Source organism: Lycorma delicatula, chromosome 8 (genome assembly GCF_047948215.1).
Source record: "Lycorma delicatula isolate Av1 chromosome 8, ASM4794821v1, whole genome shotgun sequence".
Lineage (NCBI taxonomy): Eukaryota > Metazoa > Arthropoda > Insecta > Hemiptera > Fulgoridae > Lycorma > Lycorma delicatula.
Window position 1 is genome coordinate 97,846,520 of NC_134462.1, and position 17,787 is coordinate 97,864,306.

At 33.4% G+C, this 17,787-nt stretch overlaps 1 protein-coding gene across 4 annotated transcripts in view; it reads right to left on the bottom strand.

Annotated features, from left to right (window-relative positions):
* Mical (Molecule interacting with CasL) overlaps positions 1-17,571 on the bottom strand; it is a 202,818-nt gene extending 185,247 nt beyond the window's left edge. For 3 of the 4 annotated variants that reach the window (XM_075374225.1, XM_075374227.1, XM_075374224.1), the window contains exons 1-2: positions 16,995-17,570; positions 13,339-13,408 (exon numbers count right to left, since the gene is read on the bottom strand). The gene's annotated coding sequence lies outside the window, so the exon portion shown is untranslated. Of the gene's footprint in view, positions 1-13,338; positions 13,409-16,994 lie in introns of all 4 variants that reach the window. The other variant, XM_075374228.1, reaches the window with a different exon arrangement.
* Between the last annotated feature and the right edge of the window lie 216 nt (positions 17,572-17,787).

Sequence of the window (17,787 nt, forward strand, 5' to 3'; positions counted from 1 at the left end):
TTATTATTTATCATTTATTATTATTTATCATTTATCTAAATTATCTTAATAAAAAAATACTGCTACACAATATACTCTTCTTTCTTTTTCTGTTTAGCCTCCGAAACCACGTAAGGTATTATTTCAGAGGATGATGTGGATGAATGCAAATAAAATGTAGTCTTGTACAGTCTCAGGTCGACCATTCCTGAAATGTGTGGTTACTTGAAACGCAACCACCAAAGAACACCGGTATCCACCGTCTAGTAATAAAATCCGTATAAAAGAATACACGCTACGTAATATAATAAGCGCCGTATACGTTGACTGGTGTCTTTGTCGAATTACAGAGAAGTTAAACAAATTTGATACAAAAAATTTAACTAAAAGATTAAAACCATTAATCTTTTCTGTGTACAATCTATAAAATAGCATTTGAGTGTTTTCTCAGTTTCTTTTTTAATGCTTTTCACGGTAGAATATCAAACAAGAATTCTTTTCAAATCGTTTCAACTAACTCTTATTTTTCGATATGCCGAGTATCAGTTCCGTTAAAATATTTTTAAAACACCAATGACTTTCTTTTTATGAAAGAAGAGCATTCCGGAATTTGATGGGGGTTGTTTTGGGATAAATTTGGTATCGTTGAATTCGTTGCACCGACATGAATTCGACATAGAATGATGGAGCGTGATGGATCATATATTTTAAAATATTTTAAGCGTTAAAAAGGCGCACGAGGAATTCTCTCGTGACGAATGAGATAATAAAGTCTATAATTACCGCAAGACTAGAGGGTGGTTTGTTATGTTATCCTCAATCCCTTACACATCTTTCTTAAAAAAATAAATAAAATTGGAATCATCACTTTTTCATTTTCAGATCCTAATAGGTAATTTTTTACATAACTTTTCTTTTAGACAAATAGAAAAAAATCAGTTAATAAGTATGAAAAAGGCATATTAATTGAATTCATTAAACACTGGCGTAAAGTCGGTTTTCTTTACTTTTTTCGATGATAAGTGTTTAATCAAACGTCATCAATGTCATTCAAACGTGTAACTTGTCTTTTGATCGCTTCAATAATGGATGACCATTTTACCTTTTTAAGTACACTTAAAATTCCGTTACGATTCCGAAATTTCCTTAATAATTCAACGGACGCCAGAGTTGTTTTAAAAGAAACATGCGAGCGTTTATACATCAGAACGATCTACGGACTTAACGAAGTGCAGTCTATCACCCACCCGCCTAACTTTTCAGTTAAACTAGTTTCCATTTTAAATCTAAATTGATCTCAGGTATCATACAGATTTACCTTTAGATCACATCGCTTCTGTTTTCTCTGTCTGCGAATTTTACAATAAAAAATGTCATTCATCACCATATTTTTACCTATCATTTAACAACAATAGAGTTCAATCGATCCGATTTAGCTATTTTTCAAAAGTTCTCAGTTAAAGCGGATAACGCCAATGAAATTCTACTAAGACACAATATGAAGATCATTTATCGAGCGATACTCTAATAATTAACTCGAATAAATAAAAGAAATACATTTTTAAGGCGATTAAATCATCGCAGCACTCCATCCTATCTCGCCCAAAAACCTAAAAGCTTACAAGAAAGGACACGGGCAGTTGTCTACTTGTCAATTTTCGAAAAATCCAACTTTATCATCGCCATTTAACTAAAGAGATTTACAGACGACAGTAGTAAATAAGTAAATGCGAATTTTGTTTTTTTTTTCTTCCCGTGAGGCAACTATAATTTCATTCTCGTTGTGCTAATTTCAAATACACCTCGAGCTGAAAATTGTCCCAACTCTTCTGCCGTTTTATTAGACGGTTAAGATTTACGATATCCGAGAGAGTTCAACAACTGGTAGTATCGCACAACAAATTTCTATATTTCTTCAAAACGAAGAGAAATTTCTAATCGTCTTTAAGCACAATTCGCGAATAAAAGTTTATTTCAGGAAGGTGTGCTTCGGAAAAATCGTCATGAACGAAGATGATCGTGTGGAGAATTAAATTCACGCTCGGCGACCAAGAATCCCTTGATAAGGTATGTATGTATATATATATCAATTAAAGTAATAAAAATACAATCTGCTTTGCGACAAATAGCTTAAATAGTTGGAAAAAACGGCCCTAAGAAATTGTAAAACATAAGATAAAGACATTTATTACCCTCTAAAATAGTTCGCATGTTAGCGCCTAGGTTGAACTTACGACGCAATGCCGCATAACACAAACAATCCACAAGGACGTGGTGCACTGTCAGTCGGCAGTCGCAGCGAGCACAAACTGGTGCGTCATTGTCGCTAGAAACTGAGGCTAGAACCGGGACTCCCTCATGGATAACTGATGAGCCTAGTGTACCCTATTCGCAAACCGCAGATAATAATCTCTTCTAGACGATTATTTCTGCACGAGGAGCTCCACAGTGATACAGTGTTCTTAATTGGGTGAAATTCATTGTTCACGGTAGCATTCCATTCACTCTGCCGCTCATCGTGAACTACCCTCTTCAGGAAACAGACAAGATCGTTCGAAGCGACGTGAAAATAAGCGGCTGGAAATAAGCTACCTTTGCTGCAATACCAGCGCCTTCACTGCCAGAAATCCCAATATGGCTACAGATCTAGAAAAATCTCACAGTTATATTAGGGTGGTTCATTTGCGAAATAACACGCTGAATCTTACAGATAACAGGGTGTCTGGAGTACACGTCACTTCCATGAGTACTTGTATAGCACTCATGATATCAGAGGAAACAAGTAGATGTCGAAATATTGGGCTAATTATATTTAAGGCCTTATTAATAGTAAATAGCTCGGCGATGAAAATACTCGCGATGCTGGGGAGGCCAAACATGTATGTTTTGTTGCCAACCGTAAAAGCATAACCCACAGAGTTAACGTTTAAACTAGAGTCATCCGTATAAACTATAGCATAAGAATTTATAATATAAAATTTGTTTCGCAAAATAACCGGTTTTGTGTTCTGTTTATTATACTGATAAATATCAAATCGGTTAACGAGAGAAGGCCGCCAAGGAGGTAATAAGATGGGGAAACAGTAAGGACTGGAGGTAATTGTATATTCAGAGCTAAGAAAACACACTGAGTGCTGATGCCTAGGGGAGGGAGCAGTAGATCTCAGCTGTTCTTAGTATCGAATTAAATGTTGATTAAATCCAAGTTTGGATGATTTCGTTGCGCTATAATACGAGCTACTCTAGTGCAGATCATTTGATTCCGTCTATCTGAAAGGGATGGCACATCACTTTCCCCCAGTAAACTTACCACAGGACTAGAAGGAAATGCGCTTGTAGCAAGCCAGATTAATGAACGATCGACTGCATCTAGGATTCTATATGCGATGGACCGAGTGGAAGAATAAGCCAAACAGCCGTAGTCCAAGCGGGAACGGACTAGAGCTCAGCAGAAGCGCAACATGTATATTCGATCGGCTCCCCATCGAGTAATAGATAAAACTCTCAGAATTTCCAATATTTTTTACACATTTTACTTTCCGCTCCTTTAAATGTGTTACCCATGTTAATCGTTGGGCAAACCACATCCCTTTCTTTTTCCTGTTTAGCCTCCGGTAACTACCGTTTAGATAATATAATACTTCAGAGGATGAATGAGGATGATATGTATGAGTGTAAATGAAGTGTAGTCTTGTACATTCTCAGTTCGACCGTTCCTGAGATGTGTGGTTAATTGAAACCCAACCCACCAAAGAACACCAGTATCCACGATCTAGTATTCAAATCCGTGTAAAAATATCTGGCTTTACTAGGACTTGAACGCTGGAACTCTCGACTTCCAAATCAGCTGATTTGGGAAGACGCGTTCACCACTAGACCAACCCGGTGGGTTCAAACCACATCCCTTAAAATCTAATCCGTGTGCGTGATTCAACTAGTTCACCCTGTAAAACACTTGAGGGTGAGTATCTTCCCTCAAGCGTGAAAAGCAGTTGCATTTCGTTTTCTCCAGATAAAACGTGAATCCAGTCGTTTTACACCGCGATTCTAAACGGGTTATTGCATTTTGGAGCAACTTCTCGCTAATAGATAAGTTCTAGATGTTACGTAAATTGAGAAATCATCGACTAATAAAAAACACATAACGGGTTTTCGGAAGCAGTTTGTTATACTATTTATGGCTACGGCAAATAAGGTAAAATTTAGGAAACTTCCTTGTTGTGTTCCGTTTTCTAGTGTGAAACTTTCGGATATGGTTCAACATTTCTCGATTTCTTCAAAGTTTTGAAAGAAAAGACTTTGGTTCTCCGATTCTATCACTGCATCTAAAAGAACAAATAATTAAAAAGCAAGAGAAACAAAAAGATAATATTTTTGTTAATCGCATTCGCGATTAACACGTCAACATACACCTACACACGACCACAGGCAAATAAATATTTATTCAGTCGTATACAGAAATATAAATCTGAACGCATTTATATTTACGCTTCTGTAGATTACATCCGAGTGAGGTAATAGCGTAATGTACTCTTAAAAATAAAATAAGAGAAAATCTCTGAATATTTCAGAAATTTGAAAAGCTCGTTAATTCGATCACATAAAATATCGCCGATTCTGTGCGATATTTTAAATCTGCTACTTATGGCCGTAAATGATACACGATCAAGTATTATGTTACGAACTGTTATGCACCGATCATATAAAGGGCGTATTCGAGTCCGAGAACGATAAATTCAAAGAATAATGACATATACATCGAGTATATAACGCGTTATTATTATATCGTAAATAAAAATTTACGTACAAAAATTATTTTTTGTATATAAACCACTCTCCTCGGAATATTTATTATATAATAGAAAACATCTCGATGAGAACAGATCACGATAAAGGGAACGTCCTTGTACGTTCTCCTTAGTTTTAGAATTATAATTAAAATCTTAGCGGCTGTTTTTTTAAGAGAAAATAACATTCTAGTGGCAGGAAAAAACCGAACCGTTTCCGCCCTTCCAGGCATAAAGGAGGATAAAATTTAACTTTAACATTCAAAAACGACTATTAACATAGGTTGAAACAGCTAAAAGTTAATTTTGAAGCGAGTGTTCATCACTTCTAACTGTAATAAGATCTGAAAACTCTTTCTATCGTGATAACGTCTCTTACAAAAAAATATATATTTTTTAAATTGTAGTTGTTGGATCGCTAGGACGGAAGAAAAGAGAATCAAGCGGTTACAAAAATAAAATTACAATAACGTAAATAAAATAATCCTCGAAAGTAAACTATCAATATCCGAGCGAATATATTTAATGAAAAGTTACGCATAGATCGTAGTTTTTAAAAATATTTTGTAACCTTCAATTTCCTCTATTTAAATTATTTTGCAAATTTTATCCCGTCCGACCCGATGCAATCATTCCGGATATAACGCGCGGTAAATACCAGAGACGAGATATAAAGTTAATTTTAAACGACCAACGGCAGGCACTACATCGGTAGTGGATTGCCGTGATGACGCACAAATCACTAAACGCGTTAGTTATTCGCTCTCTATTAATACTTCTTCATATTACAATAGGAATTAGCAATTAATTCGAAAAAGTTTTACGAAATATAATACCACGTTATTCAAAATTCACAAACGATAACAATAAATAGCGACAAATACGCTTAGAGGATACCCTCCCCCTTAAAATTATGCGTTTATATATATTTTTTTATAACTTTGTTTACGATAAGCTCCGATTATCGTTAAATCTGTTACGAAAATAATGCAGATTTATAATCTGTTAATACATTTGACAAAACAGACAGTCGGAAATCGAATAACAGAATAGCCCCATTGAAAGTACTAAATATAAATAAATAGTTAAAAATTAATCTAAATTCATCTAGTTGATAAATTCATTCTTTACAAAGAAACTCAAAAATAAAGTATACAAATTTTTATACGTTTATCTTCAGCAGTTTTTGGTGGCCGTTGATGAATCAGTCAATCAGGGCAAGTTGCTTTATAAAAGCACATAAATCACCACATTTATACACATATGGATAATATTTAAAAAATTCTTTTAAAGTATTTCTAACAATTTTTTTTAATATAACGTCATTCGGTCAAGAGGGTGAAATCGGATCCAAATTTTTTTTAATGAAAATTTTGATTGATTTTGCATTTGATCCTACAATTAAGACCGTACATTAAAAGAGTTCGAAAGTATAAGCAAAATAAAGGTAAATAAATCTGCCGAAACGCGTGTTCACAATCAATTATATAATTTCAGTTTTAAAAGATTATATTGGGCTCCGCAAACCTCAACATGTCGAGAAGCAGAAAAATTTTAGGAAGATATGTTTTTTAACATAAGCAGCATTATTTCTACTACTTTTAACAGCCGAAAATAAATGTAGTTTGATTAATTATTTAACTTTTAAAAAAACCTGTATAAAATACATTTAATAAGGTGCATTTTAAATACGGTAAAAGACTTGCAGTTTCAAACAAATTAATACAAGAATAACAAACAAGGAGTAAAAAATTATATAAGAAACAAAATGGTAATACACAAGGCGAGAAATAAACCGAAACAAAAATATTATCGCAGAACAGGAAGGAATGGCAAAAAACATCCAACTCTGAAGTGAATAAAGACTCAATTTTTACAGCTACATTTTTTCTGATACCTTATGCAATACATGAATAAAATGTATTTACTAATACAAGGCGATCGGTCTGTAACTTCACTTTTTTTTTCTTTTATAAACAACAAATTATAAAATACTCGTACTAAATATTTAAAGAGATATGAAAACCGTTCAAATTGAAAAATAAACGTAATCGTGTAATAATATATAGAATCGACCTCGGATTTTATTCAAACAATATGTAATTACCGCGCTCAGTAACCAAACATCTTATCTTGCACCGTTTTAAACGCCGCTTAATAGAATTACTCGATCTCCAATAAAATTCTAAGTTCTATCAACTGAAATACACATTCTACTACTATAATAATTATACGCTTAAAAAAAGAAATATACGTACCAAAATGAAACGGCTATCTCGATGCTCGGCAAGCGAATTCTTATTCAAAATGAGAATTTAAAACAAAATTATTAACTCCCAAACGCTATTTACTTACTAATCGCGGCTTTAATTCAGACGTACGAGTATTAATCGATCGATCGATCGATACACGTTTTGTTAATAACCGGTGTGGAAATTATAAAAATATAATTATGCCTACATCTCTCCGTCTAAAACCAGTATAGAATCGATTATCATGAAAAGATTCACTATTTTCTATAGAAACCTAAGCATAACATATATATATATATATAAAATTTACTATATGTACGTAAAAAAATACATTTTCCGTTATATGTCTACTTTCCATTTACAATAATCATTTTTCAGATGTAGTACTGACCGACAGATACGTTATAATTAAAAATATTTCAACTGATACTTTTCGATCGTAGAGATAATAAATTCAACATTATAAAAATCTAAGATAAAATCTCAAGACGCTTTCATTTATAAAGAAGCGGAAAATAATCGGCTTAAAATTGTTACTGAGCACGGACATGACACGTAGATTCTAACGTATACGACATAGTCCATTAAAAATAAACAAACACAAACTTATATTGAATTTAACTGAAACCGATGATTAATTTAAATAAATAACAAAGCCTATTGAATTTAACGCATAATAAGTAAAAGACAAGTACACGAATGTATTTCAAGTTACACGGCTGTTTACGCTATGAAAAAAAAAATTATAAAATCAAACACCGTCCGATAATTTCTTCTAATGTTAAAAAAAACCTGATCTAAAGAGCAGACATAAAATTTCTATCACTACTCTCGCAGAGTAATTTAAATAATTTATTTATAAAGACAAAAAGAAATTAAAAATGTAAATAAAATTCTGCCGCGTAACAAACGATCTTTGCTAAATTACGCGTCTATCAAAATGCAATTAAAAAACGTTTTTGTAGGAAGAAAAACCTTGTGTTTTCAGGAATTATTTTTAAACCAATTTAAAAAAGGCAGAGGTTTTCAAATCGACTTTTAACATTTTTTTATGCAGATTCCCTTACTTTTTCCGAATGCTCAGACTACAATGATCTTAATATTTTACAATGTTTCTCCGGTGGTTCTCCTACAAATTTTTTACTCGAAAGCATAATAGGCGAACGATTTTTTTAATGATTAAATGATTAATGATTAAATTATCTATTAAGGCGATTTTAAGATAGATTATAGATTTTTCTTGTCTCCCTCTTCACCATCGATCAGTACAAAATTGGGATGTTAAAAATTCGCGCCCACGCAGGCGCACACATAAAAGGTTTTAAGAAAGAATGGGAATTCCAACTCAAAAGTTTTACATGGTAAAGGTAGGGTTGTAAATCATCTTAAGCGATAGTGAAAAAAATTATGACGGAAAAACTTCGACCTACGACAGTACTTTAAGTATTTATAAATATTTTTTTGTCTTAAATCACATAATACCTCATATTACTTTTCTATACAATCGCCACATGAATTAAGACATTTCGTAGCGCTCCAGCAACTTCAATACACCCTCATCTTATTCTTCTGCCGCCAGTCCATTTAGCCACTGATTAACAACATCTTTAAGCTCATCGTCAACCGCGAATTGCTTACCGCTCAAAAGTTCTTTCAATTTCCCAAACAAATGGTAATCAGAAGGAGCTAAGTCCAGCCTATATGGTGGGTGATCGTAAATTTCCTATCCAAATGTTCTCAGTAAATCACGTTTCGTACCCGCAACATGTGGACGTGCATTAACCTGCAGCAGGAGACGCCGTCGGTCAGCCACCCACATTGCCGATTTTGAATTGCGCTCCGTAACTTACCTAGAATTTCGCAGTAGGCTTCTGCATTTATAGTCGTTCACGTGACATGAAATCAATCGGCAGTATGCCAAACCCATCCCAAAAGACTTTTGGTCATCAATTTGCGGCGTCCAAATGGCGCAAATAGCTGCGTAACAGCGCTTGAAACATCAGGAAAAAGAAGGGCCAGGTCGGAAATCGTTGAGCGAAGATCTTTACCGATTTCATTATCGACGCGTTTCAACAAGTCCTCCGCGATTATCGAGGGCCTCCCCGAACGTTCTTCATCGTGCATATTAATTCTGTTATTTCTAAACCTTTCATACCATTTTCGGATGTTTCTTTCATCCATTACATTATCACTGTACACAGCAACCAACTGCCTATGAATTTCAGCCGGCTTAACGTTTTGATGGTTTAAAAACGTAGGACTCCACGTATTTCACAGCCGGCGGCAACATCTATTTCCTATTCATTTTATAACATAATTCACATACTCAAAGATACTACAACGCGACAACTTACAGACAACAATGCATAGCGTGGCCATGAACGACACAGGTTCACCAACCTTAAGGAGAGAAATTTCTCAGCAGTCTCTACTTTAGATACCCCTCGTACATATACAATAAGGCCAATGTATAAAATTTGTGGGTAGAAAATTACTATATCAGTTTCATTGAAATTTAAATAGGTTTAGTATCTACATTATTTAGTAATGTATGTGAAATTGCGCATATGAAATGTTGATGAAGATTGGTCGAGTCGATCCCGAGTTACACTCAATTTAAAGTCGAAACAGACAAAATAACTTCAATTTGAGGTATTTTTTCGGTCGCACAGTGGGATTTGGAAGTGAAAATGAATTCTCTTTACGTTTTGAGGTATGAGGATGACTAAATACTATTCATGAATAAAATCTTACTGCTCGAAAATTTCCAAAACTACATCAATTTCATTGAGATTTTGATATTGACAATGACATTTAAATAAAGATGTAAGTGTGAAAACCTGATGAAGATTATTGATAAAATCGTTTTTCAATTACATTCAATTTAAGGTTGACATCAGACAACATAATCTCAATTTGACGTTAACGCTGACTTTGTATTGGTGAATTTTTCAACGCGATTATGCAACGAGTCACAGAAGTGAGCAACCTTAAACTTGACGCTTGTGTGTAGGGATTTCGCCAGTGCGTTGTACTCTGAAAATCAACGCGTTTCTAAGTGCGAAATAGTGAGGACATCGGAAACGAAAAGTCAGTCTTCTTGCGCAAATAAAGTTTCTCTAGCGATCCTGTTTTAAGTTTTATTCACAATCTTAAAGAAAAAGTTTTTAAACGAAAAGTTTTAACGTTTACATAGACGATTCGAAGATATTTTTCATATTTATGGGTATATCGACATCATCGATAAGCATCGGATCGTTAAATACCCGGGCACCAACCTGACATTTAGAGAAATTTTCCACAAAAATTCAGTAAAAAAGTAAAATCTGAAGTGAAAAAATTACATTGATTATTCTTCCAGTTCAGGTCCCCTTAACCATAATCGGTAATTATTTTACACCCTTTATGCGTCGCCTAACCTCAGATTACTCACATTTTCAAATACGGTTCTTTTAAACCACCATGATACCGGAGATCTGTTGTACATGCATGAATCCATAATTAAAATTAAAATAAATAAACTTTCGTGAGAATAATGTCACTGAGAAATTTAATATAAATTGTTTCGTTTTAATAAAAATCTTGGAACCGTTCTATAATTGTAATACCTCTGAACTCAAAGAGTATTCGAGTAAAAACGACTTATTCGTTACGCCTAAATTGTGCAATAAAGCCATCAATTGTGCAATAAAAAGATACAAGTCGTTACTCGGCACAAACTATCTATGAATCCTGCACTGTAATAGACTGAACAATAAAAACACAAAGAAATATTGACTTACTTTAGATACAAATTATCAACACCACGAGCGGATGGATGAACACCATGAAAAAGCTTTCATCTATCGACCCGTATAATAGATGAGTAACATTACAAATTAATAAAAAATAAATAATGTTTCCTACGTGGAATACAATAATTTAAATTCTCAGTAACCAATAAAAGGAGAGAGGGTACACAAATAACAAAGCTTTAAGTAGTTTATACGCAGAAATAGGAGGCGGAGTTTCAGCCGCCGAGGAGGTATGTCCAGCCTCTTAACGCCCATCCGGATTACTGAGCGTAACTCCCGAAATAGAAAACAGAATCTTTAGATTAGCTCGCACGAACTGCCATTACTTTATCTCACCAGATAAGGAAAATAAGTTATTGATTCCTGGGGCTTACAATCTCAGCTGGTATAAGAGACGATCGCATTTTCGACGTACTCGCCAAGATCGATGAGTGATAACGAACGGGACTTAAAGAACTAAAAACCGCAGCGGGACAGCAAGAACCCTCCTCGATAGGCAAAACTAGATTACTGTATTAACCGGAACCCAATTTCTAAGGAATAAAATTTTAAACATAAAATTTATAAATCCGAATCCACACGATGGAAAACTTTCTTTTTTTGTTATCTCCATCTTGGGGCCGGACCTGCTTTAATATGAACACAGCTCTAAGGGTGACTGAGAACTAATTCTTACACCATCTTCATACGAAGATGGTGACCAGCATCTTTATCATCACCAACATCGTAGACACCGCGTATCACATCCGTTCGGTCCGCAGCATAGTCCCTGTAATGTTAACTGGAAAAAGCATGCCAAATTTCCTCCAGCATACTTCAATATGTTGCAGGAACCGATCGTACACGAACAACAAGTGTTTTGCGGTGTCCTCCTTCCTGTAATAGTCGCAATCCGTAAAGGCTCTTATCGTCCGCGGGTACAGGTACGCTTTGAAGCACCCGTGACCGAAAGGAACCGGGGGAGAGGGGTTCAATTCGACCCCAGTTCCCCGTATTCGCCTTCCAGCCATGTCTGGGGATTCGGAATCAGTCAGCAGGTTCAGCTGCCCATCGTCGACTGATCCCGCACACGACGGTAAACTGCCGAGTTTATAATACCACAACACAGTGAAGTACCGATTAACCCAAAAAGTAGTAAAGAATTTGAATCGCGTGCAATCTAAGAATAAATGAGGGTGCAGCGGGCAACAAGTATATCGTGGTAAACAGTTATCGTAGAATTTATTATGTCAATATTCTGCAATCAACTCTGCAAATCGTAGTGTAACCATCTTTGCCGTGGGTACGTTTATCAAGTACAAAAGTGCAGTGCAAGTAAGCAGAACATTTCGACTGCATTTCAGATGGATCGCATGCTTTTATCCCATCAAGAAATATCGAACAAAAATGGATTAAACGGTTTAATGCAATCGAAAATATTACTACTCGGGTCTTTGGCACTAAGTGGATGATACGTACTCGAAACAGTAGAGCAAATGAGACAGACAGAAGCATCTAGTCCAACAAGAGCTGCCGGGTGTGTCTTATTTTGAATATCTTTCAGAGAAGGAGTTTCTCCGTTATTATGCTTCTCGACGAGATACAAGAAGACGGTGGACTCTTCAATAGGATTGCGCAAGGGTGAAAACGAGTAATTCATTCACGTCTAGCAATTTCAAGGCTTGGAGACATCGATTGGCCAGCAAAGTCTCCGGATCAAACGGCAATTTTTTTGGGAGATTTTTTTTAAAATCAAACCATACCAAATCAAGAAATGTGCATAAAGGAAGCATTACTACTGAGGTAAAGGAAAACGTTAATTTTTTCTGGAGCGTGTCATAGATGGTTGTTTTACAGATTATTCGTCCGCCCGATGGCCATTTGCTGATTTACTAAATTGCAAATAAAAACGAACTATTAAGAATGCTATTTTCGTTTTTCATACAACTTACAGTATCACTAAAATGATTTGAAAACCAATTACATTCTACTGGGCCCTAAGTAACGAAATTATAAAACCGTTTTGTAGTTCGTACTATCATAATTATTAGCTATTATTTATTATTCTTACACATATATTTAATATAAAGGAAAGATGGAAAATAAAAAAAGAAGGTAATAAAAAGTCTATCTGTTCCGTTTACCGAACACGGATACTGGTCGAAACAAAGCAAATGTAGGGTTTAATATCCGGTACAGGTAGGTAGATCACTTTCCATCTTATGCCTTTCATCAATTTCTTGATTTACCAGGAGCTTTACTTTAAAACTTAATAAAGTTTTATGGAACCCTCCTTTAGAATAAACGTAAGTAAACGAATTAGTCGAAAATTAAAAACTAACACGGTAACCAAAGTACGGTCGAAATGGCAAATTAATTTTTTTTTTTTTTTAATAAAAAAAATATAAACTATTAAACATGCTATTAAAAAATCAATTACGATTCTATTAAAAAATATATAAATTAACATATAACCTACTTTCCAGAATTTATTTCAAATACAAACATTAGTTTAAAGAAAAAACAAGAAAGGCAAGTAATACTTACTACAATAAAAAACGTAATGTAATCGACAAACAAATCGAAAATTAATACAGTGTGACAGTTGGAAAATTACCTGTAACAAAAAGGAGAAAAAATATTTTAAATCAATATCAAACAAATCGATTGATTAAATACAATTAGGCCTATAAAAATCGAGTTACAATTTGTAAGCGATTTATATATAATTAATCGTAAACGTCATAATTAATCTTTATTATACGATGATAGAAATTCTACTTCAAGAGCCGTGGATTTAAAAAAAACGGACTCGATTCCCAATATAACCCAATCTTACCGAATAAATACTAATCTGAGGATATTGCCGAAGTACGAAGAAAAGACGACAATACATGAAAAAAATATATTCCCTAAAAGAAACGAAAAAAAAGAAGAATTTAGAGTTCGGTACTACCATCTGATAACAGGAAATTGGATTAAGCATAAATTTATCGACCAATCTGTTTTAATATTTTCCAGCTCCAGTAGAAGTGATACCGTAGTTATATAGATGTAAATTATATCATTTTATATTATACGAGTATATATTAATTTCATTTGTTTAATACGTTTCACTTATGGAACTCGTGATTAAACGTGAACATTACGTATGGTTTTTAATCTTTGTTTTCCCAATACTTTTTCATTTTTTGTGAATGGAACTGTTTTCTCTCATCAACCACGCCAAATTATTACTGACTTGTTTCATTAGTTCTTGAAATCCACTAAAATTCTTGATTTTCTACCGGAATGTGTTCCGGTGTTGTTTCTTCATTTATTATTTATACAGTAATCACTGTATAAAATGGTGGGCTGGCTATACTTTTTCGAATTCTATCTGTAAAATTAAAAATAAAGTATCCTTAGGAGAAAGAACAATTTTCTCCTTCGTTCTCCCCCTGTCCTCCATTTTCTTATTTTTATATAAAACTTTATATCTCAAGTTCGGAATGACGGATCAGATTAATATTTGGTAAGCGTCTTGGTAATAAAGTTTTAAAGTTAGCAAAAATCAGGACTTAAATACCTTCGCAAATTACAAAATAGCGGCCATGTTTATTTTCAACCCGTTATATCTCCGTAAATATTAGTTTTATCAAAATTTATGTTATTTTCTAAAATATTAAGCCTTTTATTTTGAACAAAATGACATTTTATTTTTTTAAGTCGGTTAACAAATAGCCGAGTTATGGGAGAAAATTGATGTAGTAATTTTGTGTCTGTTTTCATGTCCTCCACTTTACGTTCAATTCGATGAAATATTAATTGTTTTTATTTATTGTTAATTCTAGTATTGTAAATTAGAATCAAATTAAGTAATATTTTTTTCACAATAATAGACCTAATAATTAAAAAAAAAATACAACTACCTGTGATAATTTTACGTTAATTATTGTTCAACATTAAGTGTACTTAAACAGTTAACAATCGTTAAAAGTTATCAGAGATGTTCAAAGTGTCCACCATTAAAAATTACACAAGTCTTAAGTCTTTTTCTAGATTATCTTAACCGTCCAAAAATTTCAGGCGTATTTCTACTTTCCTAAAAAACGCATTTTGGATTCTTTGTTGAATATCCTCAATGTTGAGTTCAATAAACAATAATATGTTTCAAATGGCCCCATAGGTAGAACTCAAGAAGGTTTAAGTCACATGATCGGGTCAGGGCACTGGGCCTCCGTGGCCTACCTATTTTTCATGGAAAGTTTCAAGCAGGAAATCTGATATCAACTGAGTGAAATGTGCTGGAGTTCCATCGTGGTGAAACCGTATATTTCCTTTTAATTGTAGAGATTTAACCGAAAATCTTCCACAAAAATGTGGAAGATTTTTTTTCCACAAAAATGTGGAAGATTTTCGGTTAAATGAGCAACATAATTTTTTCCATTTCAACTATTTGGTACAATTACAGGACCCAAAAGAGTCATTAAAAATACCTACCCATGTAATCAGGAAAAGTCTTTGTTGAGGGCTACTTTGGTAAGTAACATGAGGATTCTCGTCGTTCCAGAGACCCTGGCTGTGATAGTTCTGAACATTATCTCTGTTGAAAGGAGCTTCATTTTTACAGTGTTAACATGATCAACAGTAATATTCGCTGTGTAAAATTAATATAAACTGCTTTATTATTATTTAATATTAAATTTGATCGTGAGAAAATAATTACTTAATTTGATACTAATTTACAATACTAGAATTAACAATAAATAAGAATAATTAATATTTCATCGAATTGGACGTAAAGTGGATGACATGAAAACAGACACAAAATTACTATATCAATTTTCTCTCATAACTCGGCTATTTGTTAACCGACTTAAAAAAATAAAATGTCATTTTGTTCAAAATAAAAGGCTTAATATTTTAGAATAATATAAATTATGATAAAACTAATATTTACGGAGATATAACGGTTTGAAAATAAACATGGCCGCTAGTTTGTAATTTGCGAAGGTATTTAATTCCTGATTTTTGCTAACTTTAAAACTTTATTACCAAGACGCTTACCAAATATTAATGTGATTCCTTAATCCGAACTTGAGATATAAAGTTTTATATAAAAATAAGAAAATGGTGGACAGGGGGAAAACGAAGGAGAAATCATCATTTTTTCCTAATAATATTTTTGGTTTAGTTTTACATGTAGAATCTGAAAAAGTGTAGCCATCCCACCATTTTAGAAACACTCTGTATATATTATAAAATACTTTATATATTTATTTTAATACCTTTTTCAGTTTACTGAAAACGATTAATGAATTTGGATAATGACCTGGGAATCGTTCATTAAACAACCATTGACAAATAAATTAATACTCATAACAAAGATAACAACAACAAAAAATCGATCGTTGTACAGTTTTACTAGTGATAACATTAATAGCACAAATCAAAAGGATTTTGAAATTTATGTCGTAATTAGGATTTATAAATTCTAATCACAATCGAGGATTAGATGTTGGAGAAACGCGTTAACGTTACAGTCAGTGCAGAACGGAGGACTGCATCCAATTTGTGAAATAACCGGTTAAAAAAAGGAAATCTAGATATTTTACAAAAAAAATCTCCGTTAACAAACAATATTTTTAAAAGTACAGAAAAAGTAAAAACACGCCGGCTCGACCATACAATACGCCCGTTTAGTTACCTCCCACAACATTTACTCCCGTTCTGCGGCAAATTAATTTTTACTCCCACTCTTCAGTCACTTTTTTTAAATAAAGTCGTACGTAGGGCACCGCAATTAGGCGCAAAATTGCAATCGAACGAGTCCGGTCGACTCCTAACAGGCGATCGCACAATAAGGTTGATTTTATTCAATTAAATATACTCGACATAGTAGAATTCATTCTTTCACGGTGAGGTTATGCGTATTAATAAACCGAGTATTTAGACCAACAATATTTTAAATGCGATATGCAACACTAATTAAATCAAACAGGTAAACAGTAAAACTTAACCTTTAATATTAAAAAATTAATATCAATAATAAAATAAATAAGACATAATGGAATTAAAATAATAATAATAATATTAATAAGAGATAAATAAAACTGAAAAATAAACTTTAAAAGTATAAGAAAAACAAACTGGAAATCATGTTGTAGAATTCCAATAATGTATTATTATTCTAAGAATTTAAACTAAAAAGGCGCACTTACAGACTTTCAGCTGTAGAAAATGGTTTCCTATTAATAGAAAAAATTCCAGCTAAATTCTTACTTAAGAAAACAGAATTGTAAAACAAAAAATTTACTCTAATTCGTTGTTTTAAAATTGTTTTTCTTAAACCGTTTATAATATTAATAGACTATGTCAACTAACGTCGTTAATTGTCACCTAAAATGTAAAGTAGTTTTTCGCGTTTACTTTAAAACGTTAAAACAGAGCGAAACACTAAATCGAAAAATATCTCGAAGCTTTTTATCGAATTCTTGTGGGGCCGTTTCGATATAAAAAAAAATGATTAGATTCGAAGTTCGCTTTACTTTACAACAAAACAACTTATTTTAATCAAAAGAAAAGATTAAATTAGTGTACGGTTTTTTTTTAAATTCCACCCGACCTTGAAAATAAGATAGTACTGTAAAATTAGTCGAAATCGTAACTGAAGTATATTGTTAAGTATATCTACGTATGTAGAATATAATGCTGAATAAACACTATCGATCGTATTTCGTATAAATTAATTCGAACGGCCGTGTGGGGACGAAACCGCACAGCGACTGAGTCGAGTAACGAATAAAAAGCTGTATTATTGGCAGTACTGTGCCGCTACGCGAATATGTATGCACAGACACAAATACAAACAGACCCGTTAAATCACCGTAGGCGTACTTGTGTTTATCTAACGTTAAATTGCACCCGTAAAAGATAGCCGCACTAAAATTATCTTCCACTACGAGAGTAAACGATAAGGCTGTATAAGGTACGATAAACTTCGACAGACGATAG